Here is a 25369-nt window from a genome sequence, read left to right on the forward strand (position 1 = left end):
CTCCACAGATTGTGGTTCAGTCGTTCACAAGCATTAAAATGAGTAAAATATTATTCTAATAATGAAGAATATCTGGATAAGGAAAAGATTATAAGTGATACTATAAACCCTAAATGAACCCAGTTTACCTCTGCACACTACATCTGTGCCTTTAAATAATATATTCAGATTCATTTATTGTATTTCCACAAAACTCTTTCATCTTATCAAGAGGGAAAAGATGTATAATCATGAATCTTGTTCTCCTGCAGATCTAAATATCAAGGATAAATCATATAACAACATTTATATTAGAAAAATCCTATTTGCACATTTGTTTTCTTCCCACAGCAATAGTTTAATGAAACATTATGTTTTCCCAGAAGTTGTGTTCAGATATTTACAGAATCTTTTCTTAATAAAGGAAATAAAAGCCATTTTGCATGTCTCATCAGCTGGTTAAAGGATGACTAGAGGAAAATGAGCTGTGTTTCTGTTTTACTCTACTTTAACAAGCAGAAAACTTACACTGACCTATTATCGCATTGTTCTGAATATTTTGAGAAATGACGACAAAAAAGGGTGTCAAACATCGGTAAATGAGTGATCATTATATAATCAAAACCTTTCATTAAAGCTGTCCTGTTCTCATCTTACAACAATTTAGACAAGCTTTTTCAACCATTTCAAACACTGACTACTCTATATACAATCACAGCATCAATAAACACACTGCCTTAACGATGTATTTTAATCTATGTGAATAAAGACAGATTAACAGATATATTGATTAAATAGGAGAGTGATCACCAAACACCTTCACTAATAGACAGATAATACAGTTAAACTCAAATGAGGAGCTGCAAACAATAAACAATATACAAACTGCAAGAACTAGGGCGACACGGTGGCTCAGTGGTTACCACTGTCGCCTCATAGCTAGAAGGTAACTGGTTCGAGCATTAGCTGGGTCAGTTGGTGTTTCTGTGTGGAGTTTGCATGTTCTCCCAGTGTTGGCGTAGGTTTCCTCTAGGTTCTCCAGTAAGTAGGCGGTTCATTCCGCTGTGGTGACCCTTGATAAAAATCAGGGACTAAGCCAAAAAGAAAATGAATGAATGAACATTTCAGCAAAATGTAAAACTGTTTTGGCTTTAATCTAATGTATAAACACACTTATATTATTGAACAGCATCTGAGAGAAAATAATAATTCATCAGAGAGATCTTTAAGAGGTGTACTCATTTCCATTTCCATTTGTAATCTCATTTTATTAGTCCAACACTGCTTTAAATATTTTTCAGAGACCTCTTGGATTTATTTAAAATACCCTTTTCTCTATTCTCATATATATATATATATATATATATATATATATATATATATATATATATATATATATATATATATATATATATATATATATATATATATATATATATATATTACACTATATATATATACTATTTTATACGTTTTCAATATTCCATCAACACACTCGTGCTCAGAGAAGCTGCACAGATATCTTCAGCTACAGTGATTTGTGTGTTGTCTTGAGGACACGCCCACAGTCAGGAGAGTCTCATGAATATTCATGTGAGTGTCACTCTGTGGAGCCAGTAATAATTCAGGATATACCTGTAGATCACACAGGTGTGTTTTAGTGAAGAGAAAGAGTGAAAGAGCTCAGATTGTGTTCCTGCTGCACAAGAGCGTCTGTACTTCTGCATGTGAGTTTAACACTTCAACATTACGCTGATTTGTGGAGATGACGAAGGGGTTTTATATGTGTGAGTGTAATTTAAATGTCTGATCCTGAAGATCAAATCCTCAAACACAGATTAAACACTGAGTCAAACACGCTCATTTAAACACTGTCTAAAAGCTTTATTTTTAATCCCTTTAAAGTGTTTGTTCTCTTCTATATCAGACTGACTCAATAGTGTCCAATAATTCAGCATTAAATATGACTCTAAACATTCAGAGTCACGACCTTCAGTTGAACAGGAAGAAAAGCTGCTCAAAACAACAAGCTGACCATCCTTAAACAACACTGCATTTAACCTTTGACCGTCAGAGTAACTCATTAACCAAATAGCCTCTTTAGTAGAGAGACATTTTAATACTCACTAAATCAACAATTGGCTGAACCTGAACTTCTCTTGATAAACTCTATATAACATGTATTTACCTTAAATCAAATGTGAAACAGCTGAGATGTCAGATCAGGGTTAAACCAACTGCATTCATGTTAAGGACTATATATATATATATATGTGTGTGTGTGTGTGTGTGTGTGTGTGTGTATGATTGTTTCCTGAAAGCTCTGCTAATGTCTGCATTGGTCTTTTAGCTGCAGTATGGCAGAGGAGCGAGTAAAGGACTCTCTCTCAGAGAAACACAGGTATCGACTCTGTTTTTACACCATTATTGTAACACTTTCTCTGATGAACAAAGACCAACAACAATGCACTTATTTGTGCTGCTATTGCCTGATCAAATGATCAAATGGGGGTACAATTTTCTTCTTAGCTGGTTCTTGGTGAAAAATGTTGGAGAACTACTGGTTTAAAGCCTGTTGTGTAGAGGTACAACTTGTCATTTGACTGTTGGTCATCAGTTGTAGTGCGAAAATGCTTAGTTTATATGGAGTGAGAAAGACCTTTGCACTCTTGTCTTGACATGTCTGAGAATATTAAAATAAGCCCCTCATCTGTCAGAACACAGTAAACACAGTAAGTGTATTTCTGCACACACACTATATTCTGCTCTTTCACTCTACTGAACTACATATACAATGCAGAAACTGTTCAGCTCAGGCTGATCTAAAGGGTTAAGCTGCACAGCAAATTCATCTGAGTTAAATTCTCGGTGTTGAAGCATTTCAGAGTAAAGTGTTGACGTTAAAGAGTTAGATTTTGATAAATTAATATAATAAGAGTTAGAATTTATTTTATTCAGTGCGAAATCAAGGAGTTATCTTTTCAACACTTGTTGGTGTTATTTCCAACATCCGGGAATTCATGCAGCCCCAGTCACTGAAGAATTTTCCAGCCGCCATTTTCCATCTGAGGTTTAGAACAGCAACTGGTGAGTCAAACTACCTAAATGTTGGTATTTTACTGACTTTCTTTAAGGAAATACAGTTGTAAACATATTGTTAAGTTAATACCTTTAGAATGGAGTGACAATTTTAATCTTCTGCGGTTCATTCATGGTCGTTTGTGTATCTAGCTTAACTGCATTACTATTGACTTCTTTTCAGGAATGTTTTATATATGCTCACGCATACATAGTGCATAAAAACATCAAATGTACATGTTTAACACATTTCTGTCACGCTTAATGCCATTTTGTGCGTTGTTACCCATCTGTAAAATAAAATCGACACTTCTCCTTTAATTCGAAGCAAACTAGCGAGGGAATCCCCGGAGCAGCCTAACGTTAGCTTACTCTGCCCGGATGCTAACAGCAACACAGGACGGTTTCCAAAAGCTCAGGAGAGTTTCTAAAACATATCTGGTGAGTAAATGAACATATGCTTACTTGTAAAAGGCTTCCTGACTAAAACATATGATTGTTTGTTATTCGTGTACGTTAATTTGGTTATTTTAAACACCGCGGACCTTTTAAACTGGTTCATTCGTGGCCGTCCATATACCGTTAGTTCATAGACTCGCGTGATAACGTACGCTTGAATTATATTAAGCGTTGACAACCATTAGAGTCGGAATGTTAACATTAATGTCTTTAAATGACCGCGTTTGCACTTTATCAGACATTTAACGTTACAGAAGTCTCCCGGAAGTTGCGGGACTAACGTTAACGTTATCCCGCAAATGCACAGAGACTCCCAGATGCCCAAGTAGATGCCCGCAAATGAATGATAATCTCCCGGAAATCGCGCGTCTCCCGCCCGGTCATTAAACACTTTGCACACCCCTCTCCACCGCATCCCTCCCAGCTCTTCAGGTACGTCGCGCGCAAGTCACCCCCACCGCTCTTTAGGTAACGTTACGTCGCGCGCAACTCATCCCATTGCTCTTTAGGTTCTCATCTCTCCCGCTACCTCCCGCAAATCAACTCTGTATCCCCCGAAAATGACTTTTCCCAACTCGGGATGTCTGACGTTAGTAAGTTAGGCTATTTCTGTAGTCAGGAACATCTTAGTCAAGCTTTTTCTCCCGCATGATATTGTGCTTAAAACTATAGGCTAAACTTAGCATGTACTGTACACAACATTTCCGTTTTATTAGTGCGTTGTAAACAGCCACCTGTCTGTAAAATTAATCAACTGATTCATATTTGAGCAGCCTAATGATGATACAGGTTTGATTTGTAGATTTATTATCAATAATCAACATCTAAATCAAAAGATATCTGAAAAAGTGTGAGGCATACTTTGTGATGTTCATCTCTCTTTTTTATCTGAAGGTTATGCATATGTGTTAGATACTAATTTTTTGTTGTTTTTTTTAACAGCCACAGTTCTCTATACAAAAACACAAGACCCTGTGACGGTGGCTGATTAGAGACGGATGGTGTATTTCCAGAGTTGGTGAAATGACCAAGCACACCTTCTTGGTCATATGTGGTGATAATAATGAAGGTATGTTTGATAAAGTTCTGTATTTGTTTCACAAGCTGAGAGGGTATTAGAGCATTAAAGAATAATGAATGACATGAAGGTGATAAGTTTTGTATTGTGGGTGAACTGTTACTTAAATAATGTTTTGCTCTTTACTTTGCACTTTTCCTCTTCTGCGTATCCTAATGTTTTAGATTATATTTGGACCCGAAACATCTGCTAGACTCCAGTAAAGGTGGCGTCAATACTGGACCTGAAAGGGCCTAACAAGTTGAATCTGGTAAAGAAACACGCTAGCGCACACACACACACACACACGCACACGCTTACAGAAAACTGTTGTTTATGAAGTTTATGGATATTTTTTACACTGTGGCCAATATTTTGGGGAAGTCAGCATCACTAAATGATATAAAAGATTTTAAGCTCCTCTAAATTTTGCTCCAGGTGTTGTGTTAAATTCAGGATTCTGGACAGACAGCTGGCTGTTTTTCCAGTTCTAGTCATAGTGGTTAACCTAATTGTTTTTGGAGATCCAACAGTGATGTATGTGTTTTTTCTACTTTTCCATATCCTGTCACCTCAACCAGCTGGGAGAGTCAAGTTGTGGATCATCATGAAGATTTTCAAAAGGTGAGTTTAGATTTCTTGAATGTTTTATTTACTTTAAATGTTCTTTTAAATACATCATAGAATTTGATAGCAATTTGTTTTCAAACATTTTTCTTAGTCATGCTGGAGTCTTGAAGAGTTCTTAGATGAGCATCACCCTATATCCTTGCATCAGGAACCACCAGACGAGCGATTAGCAGCTACTACATCGTCATGGATAAAAAGGTCATCCTGTGGCCGGGAAGCACTTCATTCACAGGACATGCTTGATGAGATTTCCTAGCTCCAGTTTGTTTTCACACAAGTTTACAGCATTTATACCTTCATTTAAACTGCTCTGTTTAATATGGAGGACCAAGGAAACACCAAAAGTGAAAGATTTGCACGCCAAGTTGTTTAAAATGTAATTTCAGAAGAAAACTATGAGTTCAGAAGTAAACTATGAGTGACGCTATATTGAACTTTCAAATTGCTCTGATAACACATCAAGTTTGGACCAAAGGACTGAAACAGCCTTTTTGAGCACTGGTCATACATATTTTGTTGATACTGTCTGTACTAATAAAACATTTAAAGCATATTTGACATTGTTGCATTTTAAAAACTGAATGAATTGTTGAAGTGGTGAATGTTTTCAAATAAATGTTTTTTTCTTTTGTAATTTACAGTCTATTTGACCTTTTTACCATATTTACACTCAAGAGAGTTGAATAAAATAACAATATATTACACCAGGCGGTGTTAAATATAGTTACATTTTTTAACTCTGCCCAGAGTTAAAATTAACCCTTACTTCGGTGTCAATGTGCCAACCCTTTTGAAAGTGTTGATTTAACTCTGTTTTGAGTGGACCCCATGAGACACTTTCAAAGTGTTGAAATTAACACCCATAGAGTTGTTTTGGGTCCCCATATTTTGCTGTGTGGTTTTATATTCACACATTCAAACTTTCCCCTTAATAATATAATTTCTTTAAAGTATTATTTGCAAAATGCAAACAGTGAATCATATTATCAGCTAATGACTATCAAAGTACAACATTGTTCACAGTCAAATAAACAGTGTTGATGTTGTTTTCAAGTCATGTTTGCATGCTAAATCGAATATTCAAAGTAACATGGTAAACAATATAGAGACTTCTAAATGAACGAATGTGTGAATATAAAACCAACTTTACCTCTATTAATGCTGCCATCTGATGATCAACAGGAAAAATTCTTTCCAACAGCACCAATCAAGACTGCATGATCAGATGCTGATATTGCTTCATTATAGGAAGTCATTGGGGTAAAAACAGCCACAAACTTAACAAAAGGGTGCCTCATTTGAACAATACACACAGATTGATACAGATATACATGTTAAACTTAGTGTGTAGTTCAGTGAAGGGAATTTTATTTATTTATTGTCTTTTCTACCTAGAGATTATATTAATGTTTTGTTTTTTATATTTAAGCCAATAATTAGTCTGCCCTTTTTTAAACTGAACAAACTCATGTTTGTCTGATAAACGCTTGTAAAGGAGACTGAAGTTTGTCCTGCAGTTTATTCCTCTGGTGTGTTTGTGTGTTCAGTGTGAGATCTGGATCATGTGTGTCCAGTTCTGTGTCTCTGAAGAGTGACCGGTCTAAAGGGAATCCACCAGTGTTCAGTGGGGAAACAGCATCATCTGCCCAACGGTATTGTGTGTTTTACATTATTGCTCACATGGAGTGTTTTGTGTAAATCCACAATTCAGTAGAGGGAGTCATTCCTGAATAAATCAGTTGTTTAAATGAATCAAATGACTTTAGTGATTCATAACGACATTTACAGACACCTGGCGTCTTATTCAGAGGATCTTTCAGTCAATATTAATATCATTTGTGGAGCATAAAAGATGTTTTGAAGAAGTTTATAACCATATTGTTGTGTAAATATATCTAAATAAAGGTGAAGCTTTTGAAGGTAAATGTACATGTGTTGTTTTGTAGCTAAAAGTGTGTGTAATAATGAACTGTAAATCAAACTTTCAAAGCTACTTTCTAATAATGACTTTGTGGTTGACAGGGCTTTGTAATGACAGAGACAATTGACTGAAATTTCTCAGCTAAACATAACTGAAAACTCAAAAACAAATCTCTCCACTGTCTCATTATGAGCACTACATGTATTATTTTCAGTGTTTGTCAGATATATCTGTATGTGTTTGCCTGTAAATGTGTAATTACAGTAGTTTTATCTGTTAACAGTGATGAATATGAGTCAGCAGATTCAGGAGACGAGACTCACAGGAGACACAAGAGCTTCACAGACAATCTCCAGTCAATCTTTCAGGTGGGATAAACTCATTTATTATAAACAAATAAAATAAAAATAGTTATTTAAAAATATACTGCTTAATTCAAATGTCGAGCAATTCATTTATTAAGGAATAATTGACTTCAGTTCATTGAATACTTATAAAATAATGCACAACTGTGATACTCGTGGAGTCTCCGTTTGTCACGGACTCGGTCCCAGTCACTCCCCTCGCTGGCCAGCAGAGGCCGCCATCTCCGGACTTCTTGCATTACATCATCCAATTACGCTGATTGTGCACACACCTGTCCTGAATCTAGCTTACGACCCACGTACCCTTTATAAGCCGCTCACAAACACTCAGTCAGTGTGAAGTCTTGTTTAGCCCCGGCCAACATTACTGAGCGGTATTCCCTGCCTGATTCTTCGTGTATTACTCCAGCCCGTTTCTGACTCTGCTTCGCCTTCTGCCTGCCCACGACCCAAGCCTGAAATACGGACTCTGATACTCGCTACCTGCCCATGATCCAAGCCTAATACACAGACTCTGGTACTCGCTGCCTGCCCACGACCCAAGCCTGATACACGGACTCTAATACTTTCAGCCTGCCTTTGATCAATGCCTGGTAAATCCCTCTGTGTCTGTTTAGCGCCAGTCTTGATACCTTTCAGACTATAGTTGATGTGTGTTGGCACTTTAGAGCATATTGTGTGTTTGAGTGAAAGCTTGACTAATAAATACTGCATAATGGATCCCTCCGTGTCAGTCTCCTCGTTACACCTCTGTGTGTATTATTTTCTAATAAATGAACAGATTAGTCAATTATTCTGCAAATCCCACCAAGTCATTTTTATGTAATAGATGTGCAAATAAGAATGGCTTGACTAAAGGCTGAGTTTGTGCTTTTGGTCAAAATCTAACAGTAGTCCAAATCTAGACTAGTCATCAATACAAAGATTAGACAGACTTCACACATGTAGTCATTCTGTAGCTGTCAAATAATGAACATCATTCAGCATTCATAAATGTGCTCAATGCCTGTCTGAATCTACTCCATCTGAAAACAACTGCACACCCTATAAAGCACAGTCCTGTAGTATAATGTTGAATAATGTATTTTCAGTTGTTCAGTAGTTTGTGCATGAACAGCTGTATACCAATGAGTGTTTTGGTTAAATGTTGATCTTCTCTTTTCTTCACTCATAGAATCTTGAGAGTAAAGTGATCAGATTTCTGAAGAATGAACTGGAGAAGTTTAAGAAAATCTTACAAGAAGAAAACAGACAAGAGTTTATAAAAGAGTTTAATGAGAACAGAAGCATTATCACAGAAGCAGCTCTTGATCTCACACTCTTCTTCCTGAGAGAGATGAAGCAAGATCAAGCTGCTGATACTCTCGTGGGTAAGAGACTCATGGATAGACCCACACGAACCTGCAGATTTACACAGAGATTTAGCCCATCATTGAGTCTATTTAGTTACCTGTGTGCATTTTTATTTATTCAGTTTTTATTTAATTTCAGTAATATTGTTGCCTAATATGAAAATGTTCATATGATTTATTTACAGTGCAGTTTGTAAAGTCATATTTTCTGTCCTTTAGTAGATCTGTTATATGAGAGACTTGTGCTTTGTTTGGCAATTAAGTGGATCTAATTTGATTTGTATTGTAAAGATTACATATTGTTGAAAATTATTATTTTACAAGTTAAAAAGGTGTTATTTTTTATTTATTATTTTATATATTTAGTTTTTATTTATGACAATCCCAAAGTTATGATATTCCCAAAATCATTCCACAGTAATCTGCAGATATTTTACAAAGTTCTCCTCAGAAATAGCAAAAAATGTCTGAAAGTTCTGTCTGGCCCTACTCATGGCGATCTGTCAGACTGACACTTACAAATAAGTCAAGACTAAACCTCTCTGTTTCTTTGCTCCTGTGTTTAGGCGAGCTGTTCTTCATTAATCAGTTTAAATGTAGCCTGAAGAGGAAATATCAAAGTGTGTTTGAAGGAATTGCTCAGCAAGGAGACTCCACACTTCTGAATAACATCTATACAGATCTCTATATCACTCAGGGTGCGAGTGAACAGGTCAACACTGAACATGAGATCAGACAGATTGAAGCTGCTTCCAGACGTCATCAGTCACTAGAGATACAGGTTGAATGCAAACATTTGTTTGAAGCAGCTGAACAAGACGAGCAGATCAGAACTGTCCTGACAAAAGGAGTTGCTGGCATCGGGAAATCAGTCTCTGTGCAAAAGTTTGTTCTGGATTGGGCTGAAGGGAAAGAAAATCAAGACATCAGCTTCATATTTCCTCTTCCATTCAGAGAGATGAACTTAAAGGAGAAAGAAAGACAAAGTTTAAAAGACCTTATAACTCAGTTTTTCCCAGAGACTAAAGGACTGAACCTTACAAGAAGCACACGATTCAAAGTCCTGTTCATCCTTGATGGATTGGATGAATGTCGTCTTCCTCTGAATTTTGCTGGTAATGAGACGTGTCGTGATGTATCTTCAGCAGTCTCTCTGGATGTTCTCCTGACGAACCTCATCAAGGGAAATCTGCTTCCTTCTGCTCTCATCTGGATCACTAGCAGACCAGCAGCTGCCAGTAAGATTCCTGCTGACTGTATCGACCGGCTGACAGAGATACGAGGATTCAATGATGCCCAAAATGAAGGAGTACTTCAGAAAGAGACTCACAGATCAGAATCAGGCCAGAGAAATCATTGATCACATTAAACAGTCAAAGAGTCTCTTTATTATGTGCCACATCCCAGTCTTCTGCTGGATTTCAGCCACTGTTCTCCAGAACATACTGAAACTGAAACACAGGGCTCATGCTGAAACACTGCAGGAATCTCCCAAGACTCTGACACAGATGTACACACACTTTCTCCGCTTTCAGATGCAGCAGAGCAGAAGAAAGTATGATGGAGAAAACACAGCAGATGTCTCCTGGGATCCAAAGCTCATCCTTTCACTGGGGAAACTGGCCTTCCAGCAGCTGGACAGAAACAATGTGATCTTCTATGAGAGCGATCTGAAAGACTGTGGCATTGACGTCTATAAGGCATCGGTGTACTCAGGCATGTGTACCCAGATCTTTAAGGAGGAGACGGGAATCATTCTTGGTACCATGTACTGCTTTCTTCACTTGAGCATTCAGGAGTTCATTGCAGCGCTTTATCAACATCTGTTTCTAGACAGAGAAAATAAGCATGGATTGTTTTAACAGATAAGCAAAAATAAAGTCATGACCGATTTCCTGAAGACTGCAGTGGACAAGGCTCTGGAAAGTGAGAATGGACATCTGGATCTTTACCTTCGCTTCCTTCTCGGTCTGTCACTCCAGTCTAATCGACAACTCTTACGAGGCCTGTTGACACAGCAGGATGACAGAGACCAGAGCAAAAATAAAATAATTGCCTACATCAAGCAGAAACTTAAAGGAAATCTGTCTCCAGAGAGATCCATCAATCTGTTTTACTGTCTGAATGAACTGAACGATCAAACTCTGCTGAAAGAGATTCAGTCTCACCTCAGTAGTGGAAGTCTGTCATCTGCTGACCTTTCACCTGCCCAGTGGTCTGCTCTGGTCTTTGTGTTGTTGACCTCAGAGGAGGAGCTGGAGGAGTTTGAGCTTCACAAATTCCAGAAATCAGACGAGTGTCTCATCAGACTATCAGCAGTCATCAAAACCTCCAAAAGAGCCTTGTAAGTCCTTATTTCTTTCATCTAAGAAATAGACATTAGCTGATATTAAATAATACAATACATCATTTTAATGAACATACACAATATTGATATTGTCGGCACTTTAAAATACTGTGAATAATTGATTATTATTTAATATTTCATTTCATTAATTACTCATTAAGAGTCAAAAATATGCTCGAGGAACACTCCTGATGGACATAGATCTGGGAAGTGGCAGGGCTATATAAATATATATATAGATGGGATAGTCCATAGTCCATAGATGGGAGGGGGCCGTGAAGACTCCTGCGGAAACAGCCAAGGGTGGCGAGGGATGACGAGGGGGCTTGGATGCAATTCCAATTAACTACTTGACTGGTGGAGAAACAAAGTCTAGAAGTGAGGAAAAAGAGCAGGGAATGTGGCTGGGTCATGCCCTCTCCCTTGAGTAGATGTGGGTTGATGGTTGGCGAGAGTCATCTGGGCTTCTTTGAGGTGCCTTACGTATGTATGTCTTGAAGGCATCGGATGACCACCTTCCCAGAGTCTGGATTTGTTGTTGTAAAAGCCCTTTGTGTTTATGTGCTTTATGAAGGCTGAAAAACAGCATTGATACGTTTAGGGCCGTATCTGAGTCCACTAGGTACTTTCAGAGGTGCATCCAGCTCTGTGAGCTCATAAACTGACTGAGCCGAGCCCAGTTTGATGAACTTTTTCTTAGTGTCGGCTGGAAGATTTCCCCCAGGACTCCCAACATGAGGAGTAGGTCACAATCACGCCCCCACAAGAGGAAGCTTCTGATTGGTTAACCCTCTGGGGTCTAAGGGGGTTTTGGGGTTCTGCAGAAGTTTGGACATGCACTGACATTTGTGTTGTTTTCAGTATCTTAAAAACATATAAATGGATAAAGTGTGATAACACTGTAAACAGCACAAGTTAGGCTACAATAATACCTAAGCAGCATGTTTGTATGTGTTTGTGTTTTTGAGAAAGAAACGTTTATGCGTGGTTAGTGAAAAACTAAAATTTTGAAGTCACTGAAAGGCCACGAAACACACAGAGAACATTTGTGCACAAGACTTTTGAGAACTGGATCTTAGAGTCTAGTGTTTTTGCTTTAAAATCGTGTGAGAATCATCTTGTTCACTTCCTCACAGAAAACAATATAATGAATTAAAATTTCTAAGTCACTTTTTAAGTGAAATTGGTTTATGCGAGAAGGCGTGAACTATCATTACTATGCAGTGAGTCACACCTGAGAAGACAAAGACCTGCATAATGAGCTGAATAATGAGCCATCAGACAGGTATATGACTAGGAGGGAAGAGTTTCAAGAAGGAATCAGAAAAAAGTTTATATACTTTTTGTTTGCATGTTTATTTAAAATATATTATTCACACAAAATAACTGGAGATACACTTGTGAGAGTCAGTACACTCAATAAATCTCTGCAAACTTTTAAACTTACACATAGCAAATCTACTGATTTATTTATTTATTTATTTTGTAAATAAAGAGTTTAGTTGCAAAAGGAGATATTTCCATTTTAAGAAATGTTGGTTATTTGACATTATTATTTACGACATCAACAGTCAAGTTCATTCACAATTTTATACATTAAACTATTAAGCTCAGTGAAGTCCAGGAACACAATATTCTTCAAACCCAGGATATTTTTTATTTAACTTTATGTCTTTAAATTGTTTAGAAATAAGTCATAAATCATGCCAAAATGCAACATATTATCTCAACATTGTCAAACACCTTAAATTGGTTAAAAAACAATACATCATTAATATATGGAATAGTATATACAAAGATTGATTAATAATAATACGATTCTGAGTTAGTTTTGGTATTCTGATATTAGAGCAATGATATTTTAAAGAATGATGATTAATCCATATGTGATAATGAAATCTTTTTTCAGCAGCTTTTGGCGCAAGTGATCATCCTCTCACTTGGTATTCACAGTAATTATTTAAAGAATAAACTTACAAAGGACACTTAGAAATGTAGTCTTGCAGACAGGTATCCTGTGATGAGGAGGGGCGCAGGAAAAAGGCAGTATTTCACTGTAACCCCTGGCCTTCTTCTTGACATCAGCGGAGACTCACAGACGCAGGATTATTTGAACCTGGTCCGCTTTTGTAGCGTTTTTATAAACTTTTGTGAAGTTGAAGGCGACATCTTCATCTAACAGTTTGTTGTCATGACACAGACCATCATTACTCGCATTACTGAGCAAACTCGGAGCACATCTTGTCTACTTTCTACTGTCTAGCTCTCTTTGCCACTAGTCCTTTAATTCTGTTGTTTTCAGATCTGGAAATGTACATATGAAGCGCGCTTACTGAGAGGTGGGACCACGCTGCTGTAATGAGGCGATATAGGAGAATCCGTACAGTCCTTACTTTTACACGGATTACATAAAAAGAGATCATTTGTTTTCAACTTGAATTGGTTAATGCAAAAGTAGACATATTAAGCTTTATATAGATATCAGAAATCATCATCTTTGTTGACTATTTGCCGAGTTTCCTTTCATTTTAGTGACGTGTTTTTCTGATCACAGTCTGCACGCGTCTTCAGACACTTGTAATATCAATGCCTCGTGGGCGTGGTCGCATTAAAACTAATGAGATCAGACTGAGAATATAGACATAGCGTTGATTTCATACTGATTACTTAATCAAGCAATATAAAGTATTGCTGACTTTGTTTTCAACATGCATAGCTGCGTTTAAAAGTAGACACTTTAAGCTTTCTAGAAATACATTTCTCATATGTGTTCGTTTTGTATTCGTGGAGTTTCAGCGCATTTTAATGATGCATTTCTAAAACCAGTTCACGGAGAGAGAAAAGACAGAATGCCTACTCTGTTGTTTTCCTTATTTTGCAAAAGCACACACGTTTGTTGTTGTTGTACACGACAAAAAGTAGACACATAACAGATTTGATTGATGTATTGATCTCATTTGTACGATCAAAACTGAAAGTGTAATTTAAGTTCATTTCAGCAGTTTGACGCCACCACACGTCAAAACGCGTATACGCAGTCTTCGACCCCAGAGGGTTTATGCGGCGCGAATGTCCGCTGAAGTTCAGACTTTCAAACTCAAGCAATGGGTGCCATTCACGCCACGCCATTCGCGTGTATCGCGCCGCAGGATGTCTATTCATACATTTTCACTGACTTAACATGTAAATCACTCGTGCGTTCTGCGTCTGGTGTGAACGCAGCATTACATTCTGTAAAAGCGGTCGGTGGGCAGAGCCCATAGCTGGACACAAGCTGTGCTCTCTCATCACGCATGCATGCCGTGACATCGCAAGCAGACTCCTATAGAGCTAGCACTTGATCATGCGCCAATCACGAGCACAATCAGCCAATCAAAACGCAGCTTAGGTCTGCGGTACATTGAGTCTATTGACTGGTTTCATTCTGTTCAGATAGAGAGAAAGGTCACATGCTTTGCTTTCCGCCTTATGCCAGTTAGTTTTGTGTGCGTCAATGATGAGAAACCACACACACACACACACACACACACACACACACACTCCCATGTAAAAGACGGTACCTATTATTCAAGTGTGATGGACATTAAAGAACTTTAAATGGGGTTCAAGTCTCCGTGTCCTTACCGGCACTCCATGGCGACGATTTTGTCTGAAACGGGTACAACTGTCGACTATACAGACATCTTTTTGATCCATCCATGCGTGATCATAGGGAGAACCAGATGACCAATAATTCTTGGCTAGAAGTTGCAACAGCAGTAGGAGAGGAGGAAAGTTTTAGAAAGGTTTGGAAAAACCTGAGGGATAAGTTTGTTAAAACACCAGCAGCAAAAAAGGCCATGGCAAAAGTAGAGTCCCTTGTGGTTTTAATATTACAGCATATGTTTTTCAACCAGTCATCGGTTTTACACTGATGCATATATTACAATTTTGAATTTAAAACAATTTACAAGTTAAAACTCTAACTAGAATGCCCTTGTGTCAATGATCTGTTTGCTCAATAAAGAAAGACAGAGTTTCTTCATCCTGCAAAGTTGGATCAGCTATGATGGGGTGGAATGTGGGATTGAAATGTTGATGTTAGTTCACAACATCTCAAAAGCCAAAAAGGCTAGTGTGGATATGGCATCAAGGGTGTGGGCTGTACAGGTATGAGTGGAAGTGTGTTTTTGCAAAGAGTGTGAAAGCATTAGGAGTGGATGAGAGGGTGATGTGTTGAATGAGGGCAGTTTATGAAGTCGGCAGTCATGAACTCTAAAATGAAAAAAACAAGAGAGAATCAGAAATTAAATCTTTACAACATGGTGCATGTACAGCAGACATAATTAATCGTTTTAGCTGATATTCATGCGAGGTGTCTTCATAAGTGCATGGTCAACTGTGAATGGAAGCGCCTTTGTTAATGCATGTTACAATAGCTTTGATGTCAGGATGTGCAAGGGTTGTAGAAGTGGGCATTCGTCTCCCTGCAGGGTGGCAGATGGATGGAGAGCTGAGGATATGAGGTGTGTCTTGGCCAGTGGTCCTGGAACAGGGTTTCCACGTGGTCTTAAAGTCTTTAAGTCTAAAATTGATGTCCATGTAGCGCTACATCTAATGCTCATTTAAATTCCTTCTTGTTGTTGTTGCTAGGTTTTTGGGGTGTTGTAGTTCTTTATTTCACTAGTCCAATTGTAATTAGCAGTATTGTAACTACAAATGAGGTCAACTTGCAATAGCCAATCAGCTTTCTGTTATTGACTCAGTCCGCGTGGCAAATGTGACATCATCGCTGTGTTTGCGGAGGTTCAATGTGAGGGCCCGCGTCATGATTTCAGCTGGCGGAGTATGGCAATATCTCACTGTCGTAAGAGCAGTTTTAAAAGTCAGGAACTCATTCATGTATTAAGAGAGGATGAATCTCTTTGCTCACGCGCCGGTTTCCTTTGTTCATGGACTAAACTGCTCGCGAGCTTTCAAAACACGGCTGCTCACGTGCGAATGATCTGCTCTCGCTCCGTCGGATAATACCGAATCTCAATTTTTGTGTCTTGTGTTTCCTCCTCCTTTCGTGCTTTTGCTCTCCAGAGATGCTTCAGCATACTGTAGTATTAATAGTAGAATAGTGAACTGATAAAATGAAATACAGTGTAGTTTTACTACAGTAAAGTGTGGTGAATTGTAGTATAATATACCCTATATTGTTAAAAAACTGGGTAATTTGTTTATATTACACTTGTTGTGTTACCATAGCAACACTAGTATTGCCACAACAGATCAATTGAAGTACTTTACTGTACTTTACAAAACACTGTACAGCAGACACTAGTTCACTTTGCTTTAGTTGCCATGATGAAATAGGATAGATTGTGAAATTTATTTGAAGAGTGAATAGTGCATTAGGCTATAATACCTTATCAAGTTTTTTCCCTTTCTATCACATTTACTTTTCTGGTTGCATTAGTTATATTTAAACGTTTATTTTATTTGATTAGTATGGTGCACCTTTTGGATGTTTAATAAATGTTTTTAAAATTAAACTATTGTCTGAGTTTTTAAGTGTTAGAAACTGAAAATTTTTCTTCATATTACACACAGCTAAAAAAGTTACGGTTTATTAGATTAAAAATGTAATATGTAAGACTATTTTAGTATTTTGGTTGTTGGTAATAAATAGTGTACTAATATAAATCATATCGAAAAGCTCGAAAAGAAGCAGGAACAGTGTACTGAGAGCGCACAAGATAATTTGTCCTGAGCAGTGCATATTTGAGATGGAGAAAATTTAAGCTTTTCTTGCTCAGTTTTGTCCACAAACAGAGAAAATCGGTGCACGAGCAAAGAGATTCGCTCGCTCGTATTACATGAATGCGCTCTTGAATTGTAATACTGCGCTCACTACTGCGCTCACTACATTTGTCAGTGAAATAACGCCATAGCGGAGCTAATGAAATTTTTTAAGACTCAGATGATCAATTGTGCCGCTTTTGAGTTGAGTTGGATATAAAACAGTTTGAAGAGATTTTTTCTGAAACAGGTACGTCTGTGCTGACATCTTTATGATCTGTCCATGTGTGATCATAGGGAGAACCAGATGACCAACAATTCTTGGCTTGAAGTTGCAAAATCAGTGGGAAAGGAGAAATGTTTTTGTAAAAGTTTGGAAAAACCTGAGAGATAAGTTTGTTAAAAGAAACAAATAAAGAGGCCCCCAAAACATATTCAATGATATTAATGATTCTCTTTTTATTCATCTGATTTTACGGTCTCTTTCTTTAGACCGCCCCCTGTCATTTAAATAAATATCTCAATGGCGTACGCCTCAAGTATAAAAGCCTGATTTTGCATTTTCTCTCGTGTGTTACATGAGAGCTTCAATGCTTGAGGTGTTGAATGTTTTTCACTAGCTGGGTAGAACTCTTTTCATTAGTTCAATGGCTATCAGATCAGATGTGGCAGAGTTTTATTATTATTATTTATTATTATTATTATTCTTATTATTATTATTATTATTTATAAATTTTAAATATGTCAACTGCCAACATCATTGAAAAACTATGTAACCACTTAGTAGGAACTGTGTGAATGTAATGCTTATCATGGACTTTTACTGCATCTATGATAAGTAACATCACGTTTGGAATCTGAAAATGATTGAAAAACCTCGATCATATCTGGCCCGATTCATTCACAAAGTCTTTGCACTCAGTCCATTCATGAAACTGTCCAGAGAGAAGGCTGGACGGACTCAAGTTTGGAAAGCTCATTGGATGGTGACACTTCTCCTTTCAGCTATTGGCTCCTTGGAGTATCAGTCAGAGTGCAAAAAGTCGGCGGCCATTTTGTTGACCAAAATCGCTACAGTGTTTATGCCTGAAGGACCGGCTCCACGCGCTCCAGCAGCTGGTTTGGATGATAACATTGCGCCCTTCCATGGTTGTTTATCAACGAATGGATATGTTGTGGACTAATGTTTGTGGATTAGATTGCCTGGTCATTGCAATCAAACTACTTCAGCTGTCAGAATGTTATGGATCTGTGGACAGGCGGGAGGCTGAGAGGTGAGTTCTTTGTTGAAATCATTCTATTCACGCTGGTCTCGTCTTTCGAAATCTTTATAAAAAGTTTAGTCTTTGTTGGAGTGAAGTTATCTAGTGAGGCTTCCCTTTAAAGCATGTACGTTATCGAAAGTGGACCGCTAGGAGAGCAGTGAGAGTTCGGCTTCATTACAATGGCTTGGATTTCCGGTGTCTTGAGTTTAGTTGGAGTTGTGGATTGCATTGTGTGGGGCAGTTGGAGCAGAAGTTGGAAGAGCTGTTGTGCCGGCGGGAATTCAGGCTTGATTGCTGGCGAGGCAGCGGCTGAGGTTTTGGGGAGAGCGGGGTTCTGGCTGAAGTTGTTGTTGTTTGTTTGTTTGTTTGTTTTTTCCATGTCAAATGTAAATGATGCTGAAGCGTAGGTTAAATGCTGGAGCATTTGTAGAGGAAAGCATTCTTCCAAAATGAAGATAGAGCAGTAGGGAGAAAACGATCCATTTATAGTAAACTAGAATCACTCTGATTGGATTATTACTGATTACAGATGAGCAGCCAGCAGTGCTCAATCACATCACGTGCTCCTCTCAAAATTAGTTTATGAAGCTTCACTTAATTTAGAGTAACTCTACCACTGCTGCTTTTCTGCTGTTATTAACCCTTTTGCTGGTGGGTTCAAAATATTCTGGATCCAGGAGTCAGTTTTTTGAGGTGACCATTATTTTAGAACATTCACTCTTAATGTTTCCATGACGAAGCATCATCAGCAGTTCATTCATCAGTTACTCTCTAAATACATGCAAGTGAGTGTCTGATGAACTTAAAGTAGATTCAACTTTATAGTTACTTTCACCATGTGTATCTGATATGAATTAAACACATCAGCAATTTATATTTGAGTGGATTGTTGGACTTCAAAAAGACTTTCTTGTGTTTCACAAGCTCTAAATGTTTTGTTTTACTAGTGCTTGTTTGTATTTCATTGTTACGTCCCGACCAGTCTAGGGTTGGTGGGAACAATAACAAGTGTAAAAAAAACAAAGAAATAAACTCAAATACTCAATTTAGGGGTTTCCCCTTCTCCTGTCCCTACTCACAATAATCACAACACTGATCAAGTAGTAACAATATTTATTATTTCCTTAGACAACAAAGATAGAAGCATCTCTTCGGAAGGGAATCCAGGCCAAAATAATAAACAAAAAGACAGCTAACTTGCGGGGAAATAATTCTAACTTACCTGCTCAAATAAAAGTACCCCAAATAAAATTACAGCAAACTTCCCTTTCTCCCTTGCTACCAAACCAGGAGAAAACGTTTTAAAGTAAATGGCGATTCCCAACCTACCGCTTCTGTTTCTAACCAAAAATAATATATATAAATATTTAATCAGAAAAGCCAATAGATTCAGATTTAACAGAGAGCCGTTTTAGAAAATAATTAAATTGTCAGTAACAGAAATCAATCAATTCACACCAAGTCAACCAACAGTTTGGGGCAGGAGATAGGAGACGCTCGGAACAACGGCGGCGGCGGCGGCAGCGACGACGACGGAGATTTGCGACCTGCACCGAGCAGAAAGATCTCCCCATTGTTTCTCTCCTCCAGCTTATATACGCTCCCACACGCAACACGGCTGGACCGCAATCAAGCGCAGCTCTAGAGGGAGGGGGAGAGAGAGAGAGAAAGCTGCGCATGCTCCACAGCGCACAACACAACATCAGCTCCAAATGCATAAACAAAACACAAATCTGTATATATATATATAATAAACAAACAAATAATTAATACGTTCTAACATCATGTAAATGTTTATCTAAAACATAAAATAAGCATTAGGCAGTTAAAACGCTGCATAATTGTGATGATATGACGCGTCTTTCTCTGGCTCAGCACCAGCCAACACACCTGCTGTTGAACTCCCTTCTTCCTCATCTCTGTCTATGAGCGCTGAACTCTGTATCAGTGAGTGAGAGAGACCGTGTTCACTCCGCTCTGCACTGACTTAAGGGTTTTTTTTTAATGAGCAAATGTTCCCGTGTCGTGCGACACAACAAATCAATCATAAAATCTGTTGGCAACTCTTGGAGTAATTGATTTTTATCGATTTAATCAATTCACTTTTGCAGCTCTAATACAAATATCTGACATTTCTCAGAACATGATCCAGCCAGATCCTGCTCAAATTAAGCTCTGATTTATATACATTTATATATTTATAATGTCCCGCTGGGCAGCAACTTGCACAACTTTTTTTGAAGTGTTGTAAATGAAGCACACTGGGACGAATGTCCTCATGTGCCCAATAGCAAGGAGCCAGCCAGCAATCACAGAGGGAAACACTCCATGGCAACTCTGCTGTAACTTTCACTTATTGGAAAATGTTTCTCTGCCTGCGTTATGTTCAGCTGATGTCCCGCCCCCTAGAGCCATATACCCCACCGTGATTGGTGGGCTCGTTCAGCTCCACACACAACACTGTAAAGTGCCGTACATATCAAACTCAACATCAATATTGTGTTTGTCCTCTACACAGACTACAGAGCTGTAATCTCACTGTTCAGTGCTGTGAGAGTTTGTCTTCAGCTCTACAATCCTCAAACTGTGTGCTGAGAGAGCTGGACCTGAGTAACAATGACCTGCAGGATTCAGGAGTGAAGAAGCTCTCTGATGGACTGAAGAGTCAACACTGTAAACTGGAGACACTGAGGTAAATACTCTTCCACTCAACAACAACTACAAAAAGAGAGTTACATATTGGTTAAACAAATATGGGAAGCCCCTTTCCCCACTCAGTGTGTTGGCAGATGGGCAATTTTTTATAGGTGTGATTTTATTCATTTCTATACAAGTCTCTGTGTGTGTAGACAAATGCAGTCAAAAGCATTACTGAGTAAAATGCAAAACATGTGTAAAATACTTTTAATATACAGAACTGTATGACTGTATTTAAAGAGTATTTAGATGAATTGTCTATAAATTCTGTACTCATATTTTACATGTTCATATTATATTGTTGTTTATATCTGCATTTGTTTATTTTAAAGGTTTATTTAAGAATTTGTCAGATGTTCTGGCAATCCTGTCTAAATAAATAAATAACAGTGATGAAGACAAAGTGAACCCTGTGGGGTCTGTAGGGTTTTGGGCCCTGGTGAGGTTTTGAGCTGCTCTGATGTTTGGACAGTTTACAGTTTTCCTGAAAACATATAAACGTCTCATCACAGTCTTATTATCTAAACTGAAGAAGTGTCTTGGCCTTGTTAACATTTGGACTCAAAGGTGGATTGACTACAGCTCTAGTGACTGTCAGACAGGAGACAAAGACACCAAGAAATTGAGTTTGTGTGTGTTTAGTTTATTTACATTATTGTCCACAATATAATCTAAATATGATCTAAAGATAAATAATGGAAATCAGCTCATTTTCAATTACACTTTATACTTCAAGATTTCCTTCTGAGCTCAAATGTGTCTTATTCCTCACAGCAGACTTTACAGCTTCATGTGATGTCTTATGAACTATTGCTCTGTACACTTCTACAGATGATGTCGAGTCCTTATCAGCAAACACACTCAACATGCTCTATATCAGAGCTCGATCAATAAGGAGAGCTGATCAGGATGTGTGTGTTCATCACTGCTGTTGACATGAGCAGAAACAGCAGTCAGCATCTTCACAACACAAAGAGATGTGTGATTGTCCAACTGTGTGATGTGGACTATTGCTGTGTTTGTAGATTGTCTGGCTGTATGGTGACAGAGGAAGGCTGTGGTTTTCTGTCTTCAGCTCTGACTTCAAACCCCTCACACCTGAGAGAGCTGGATCTGAGCTACAATCATCCAGGAGATTCAGGAGTCAAGCTGCTCTCTGAACAACTGGAGGATCCAAACTACACACTGGACAAACTCAAGTATGTGGAGCAGCACTGCCTTTTTTATTGTGAATACAGATACTTTGATACTTCACTGCTCTTCTAGTGTCCAGATATTAATCAAAGCTGTTAAATATGTCAGTGCACTGGGGCAGTTCTCACATTAAGCGTGATATTATATCTCATATTAACACTGTACAGTTTCAGCATTGTAGTTGAGCAGTGAAACTTGTTCTCTACATTTCTGCTGAAGAACTGTACAGTATCAGGTCAGAGATGTGTGTGTACTGTTCTCCAAATACGTCCTGTGTATACTTTAACAGCAAGTTAAACTCTCCCTCATGAACTTCACAGACACAGAATGTCCTTTATCACACTTTAATAAGGGCGGAGTAAAACTATAAACAGGAAGAAAATAAACAATATCAATTTACATTCACAATGTGGACATAACAAAGATGTTTCTGGCAAATATCTCACATATCTTGTAATCTGGCTCTTTTCTGCTTCTAAACTAACATGAACACAAAATATCAGGCAATAAAAGTGATCAGCAGACAGTGATGCTGGTTCTGATATAGTCCAGTGACAATCACATGTTGAACAAACTCAAATAAAGCAAATGACAAAAAACTCCTAAACTAATCCTTTATAACTGAAGTATTATGAACAATAAACAGAACACAAACCCACCAAGCTTCCAAAGGGCGAGGAGGACTGCAGATTGGTTTGGATTCACTGCTCTCCAACTTAGCAATGTTTGGAGATGATGAAGAGGCATTTGACAGAAGATGAAGATCTCCATCATATTTCAAGTCATTAAACACTGAATTCTGCTTTATTATTGTGCTGCGCTTTTGTCAATTGATCATTGAATGAATCCTTCAGTCTTTATATCTGTCTGTTTCTGTGTTTCCATTCTGTTTTCTGTTTCCACATCTGATCTAAAAGCTCTGTGTGTCATTCAGAAGCTGATTTGACAGCTCCACACACACTCATGTTGTTTTACTGCAGTTATTAATGCACTGAGATCAGCCAATCACAATCCAGCATTCAGCACACACTCCACATGTCTTATTGTGTGTGTGTGTGTGTGTGTGTGTGTGTTTGTGTGTTATAAACTGATGTTTGTGTACTGACTGAATGTGAATCTGTGTGTGTTTACAGTCTGGATCATGGAGGAGAGACGAGGATTACAGCAGGACCACACAAATGTAGGACTACACACACACACACACACACACACACACACACACTCTCTCTCTCAAACACACACGCACACTCCCTTCTGTCTCTCTCTCTCTCTCACACGCACACGCTGGCACACAATCAGACATACACACTCACTCTCACACACAAACACACACTTCCTCGCTCTCACACACACACACACACACACACACACTTCCTCTCTCTCTCACACTCACACACACACACTCACACACACACAGCAGTGACCACATGCACTCACACACTCCCTCTCTCTCTCTCTCTCTCACACACAACACACATGCCCGCATGCACGCACACATACTCAAACACACTCCCTCTGTCACGCACACACACACACACACACACACACACACACACACACACACACACACAGCTGTGGTTGTAAATGTGTGTGTTCTTGTGTTCAGATGTCTGTTTCCTCACTCTGGATCCAAACACAGCACACACTCGACTCATTCTGTCTGAGGAGAACAGAGAGGTGAAGCGTGTGATACAGAATCAGCTGTATCCTGATCATCCAGACAGATTTGATGTTTATTCTCAGGTGTTGTGCAGAGAGAGTGTGTGTGGACGCTGTTACTGGGAGATTGACTGGAGTGGAGATGATGGTGTGTTTATATCAGTGTCATATAAGAGCATCAGGAGGAAGGGAGGAGGTGTTGAGTGTTGGTTTGGATGTAATGCTCAGTCCTGGAGTTTGCTCTGTGATTCCTCCAGTTTCTCATTCAGACACAATAACACACTCACTGATCTCCCAGTGGAGGCGCTCAGCAGGAGAATAGGAGTGTTTGTGGATCACAGTGCAGGAACTCTGATCTTCTACAACATCTATAGAGACACAATGAGCCTCATCCACTCAGTCCAGACCACATTCACTGAGCCGCTCTGTGCTGGGTTTGGGTTTAGTTCTGGATCATCAGTGAAACTGAGCTGAAGACTGACGAGAGATTTACCCAGAATCCTCTGCAGGAGCAGTCAGCAGCTGTGTGTGTGTGTGTGTGTGTGTGTGTGTGTGTGTGTGTGTGTGTGTGTGTGTGTGTGAGAGAGAGAGAACGTGTGTTTGTGTGAGAGAGAGAGAGTGTGTGTGCGTGTGTGTGTGCATGCATGTGTTCACTCCTCTGTGTACATGTGTGCATGTGTAGTGTGAGAGTGTCTATGTGTGTGTGTGTGTGTCCATGTGCATGTGTGTGTGAGAGAGAAAGTCTGTGTGTGTGTGTGTGCGCGTGTGTTTGTGTGTGTGAGAGAGTCTGTATTTGTGTGTGTCCATGTGCATGTGTGTGTGAGAAAGTCTGTTTGTGTGTATGTGCGTGTGTTTGTGTGTGTGTACGTGTGTGTGTGCGTGTGTTTGTGTGTGTGTGTGCGCGTGTATGTGTGTGCGCGCGCGTGTGTGTGCATGTGCGTGTGTGTGCGCGCGTGTGTGTGCGTGTGCATGTGCGTGTGTGTGTGTTCACTGTTATGTGCGTGCGTGTGTGTGTCTGTGTATGTGTGTGTGTATGTGTACTTGTTTTTGTGACATATCAGGACACAAATCTGTATAATGACATGGGTATGACACAGGTATTACAAAAAGAAGGTGAAATATGAGGACATTGGTGACGTCCTCATTTCTCAAAATGCTTATAAATTCTACAGAATGAGTTTAATCAGAGAGTAAAGCTGCACACAGTCTCCTGTGATGGTTGGGTTTAGGGGTGGGGTGGGTTGAGGGCAATATAATATACGGTTTGGACAGTATAAAATGAATGGAAACCTATGTAATGTCCCCACTTTTCACAAAAACAAACGTGTGTGTGTGTGCGTGTGTGTGTGCGTGTGTGTGTGTGTGTGATGCATGTTTGTCTGTGTGTGTGTGTGTGATGCATGTTTGTCTGTGTGTGTGTGTGTGTGTGTGTGTGTGAGAGAGAGAATGAGTGTGTTTGTGTGAGAGTAAAAAAGAGATTTTTGTGTGCGTGTATGTATGCATGTGTTCACTGCTCTGTGTCTCTATATTACACGTGTTTGTGTGTTTGTGTGAGATTGTCTGTGTTTGTAAGTGTGTGTATGTGTGTGTGAGAGAGAGT

At 38.8% G+C, this 25369-nt stretch overlaps 1 long non-coding RNA gene and 1 pseudogene across 1 annotated transcript; both read left to right on the plus strand.

Moving 5' to 3' along the window:
- The first annotated feature begins 1664 nt into the window (after positions 1-1664).
- LOC137491164 (NLR family CARD domain-containing protein 3-like) overlaps positions 1665-25369 on the plus strand; it is a 24654-nt pseudogene continuing 949 nt past the window's right edge.
- On the plus strand, positions 3007-5835 carry LOC137491141 (uncharacterized). Its single transcript, XR_011011117.2, has 6 exons — positions 3007-3066; positions 3386-3498; positions 4459-4585; positions 4759-4844; positions 5155-5197; positions 5295-5835. It is a non-coding gene; the product is annotated as an uncharacterized lncRNA (long non-coding RNA).

Source organism: Danio rerio, chromosome 4, assembly GCF_049306965.1.
Source record: "Danio rerio strain Tuebingen ecotype United States chromosome 4, GRCz12tu, whole genome shotgun sequence".
Taxonomy (NCBI): domain Eukaryota; kingdom Metazoa; phylum Chordata; class Actinopteri; order Cypriniformes; family Danionidae; genus Danio; species Danio rerio.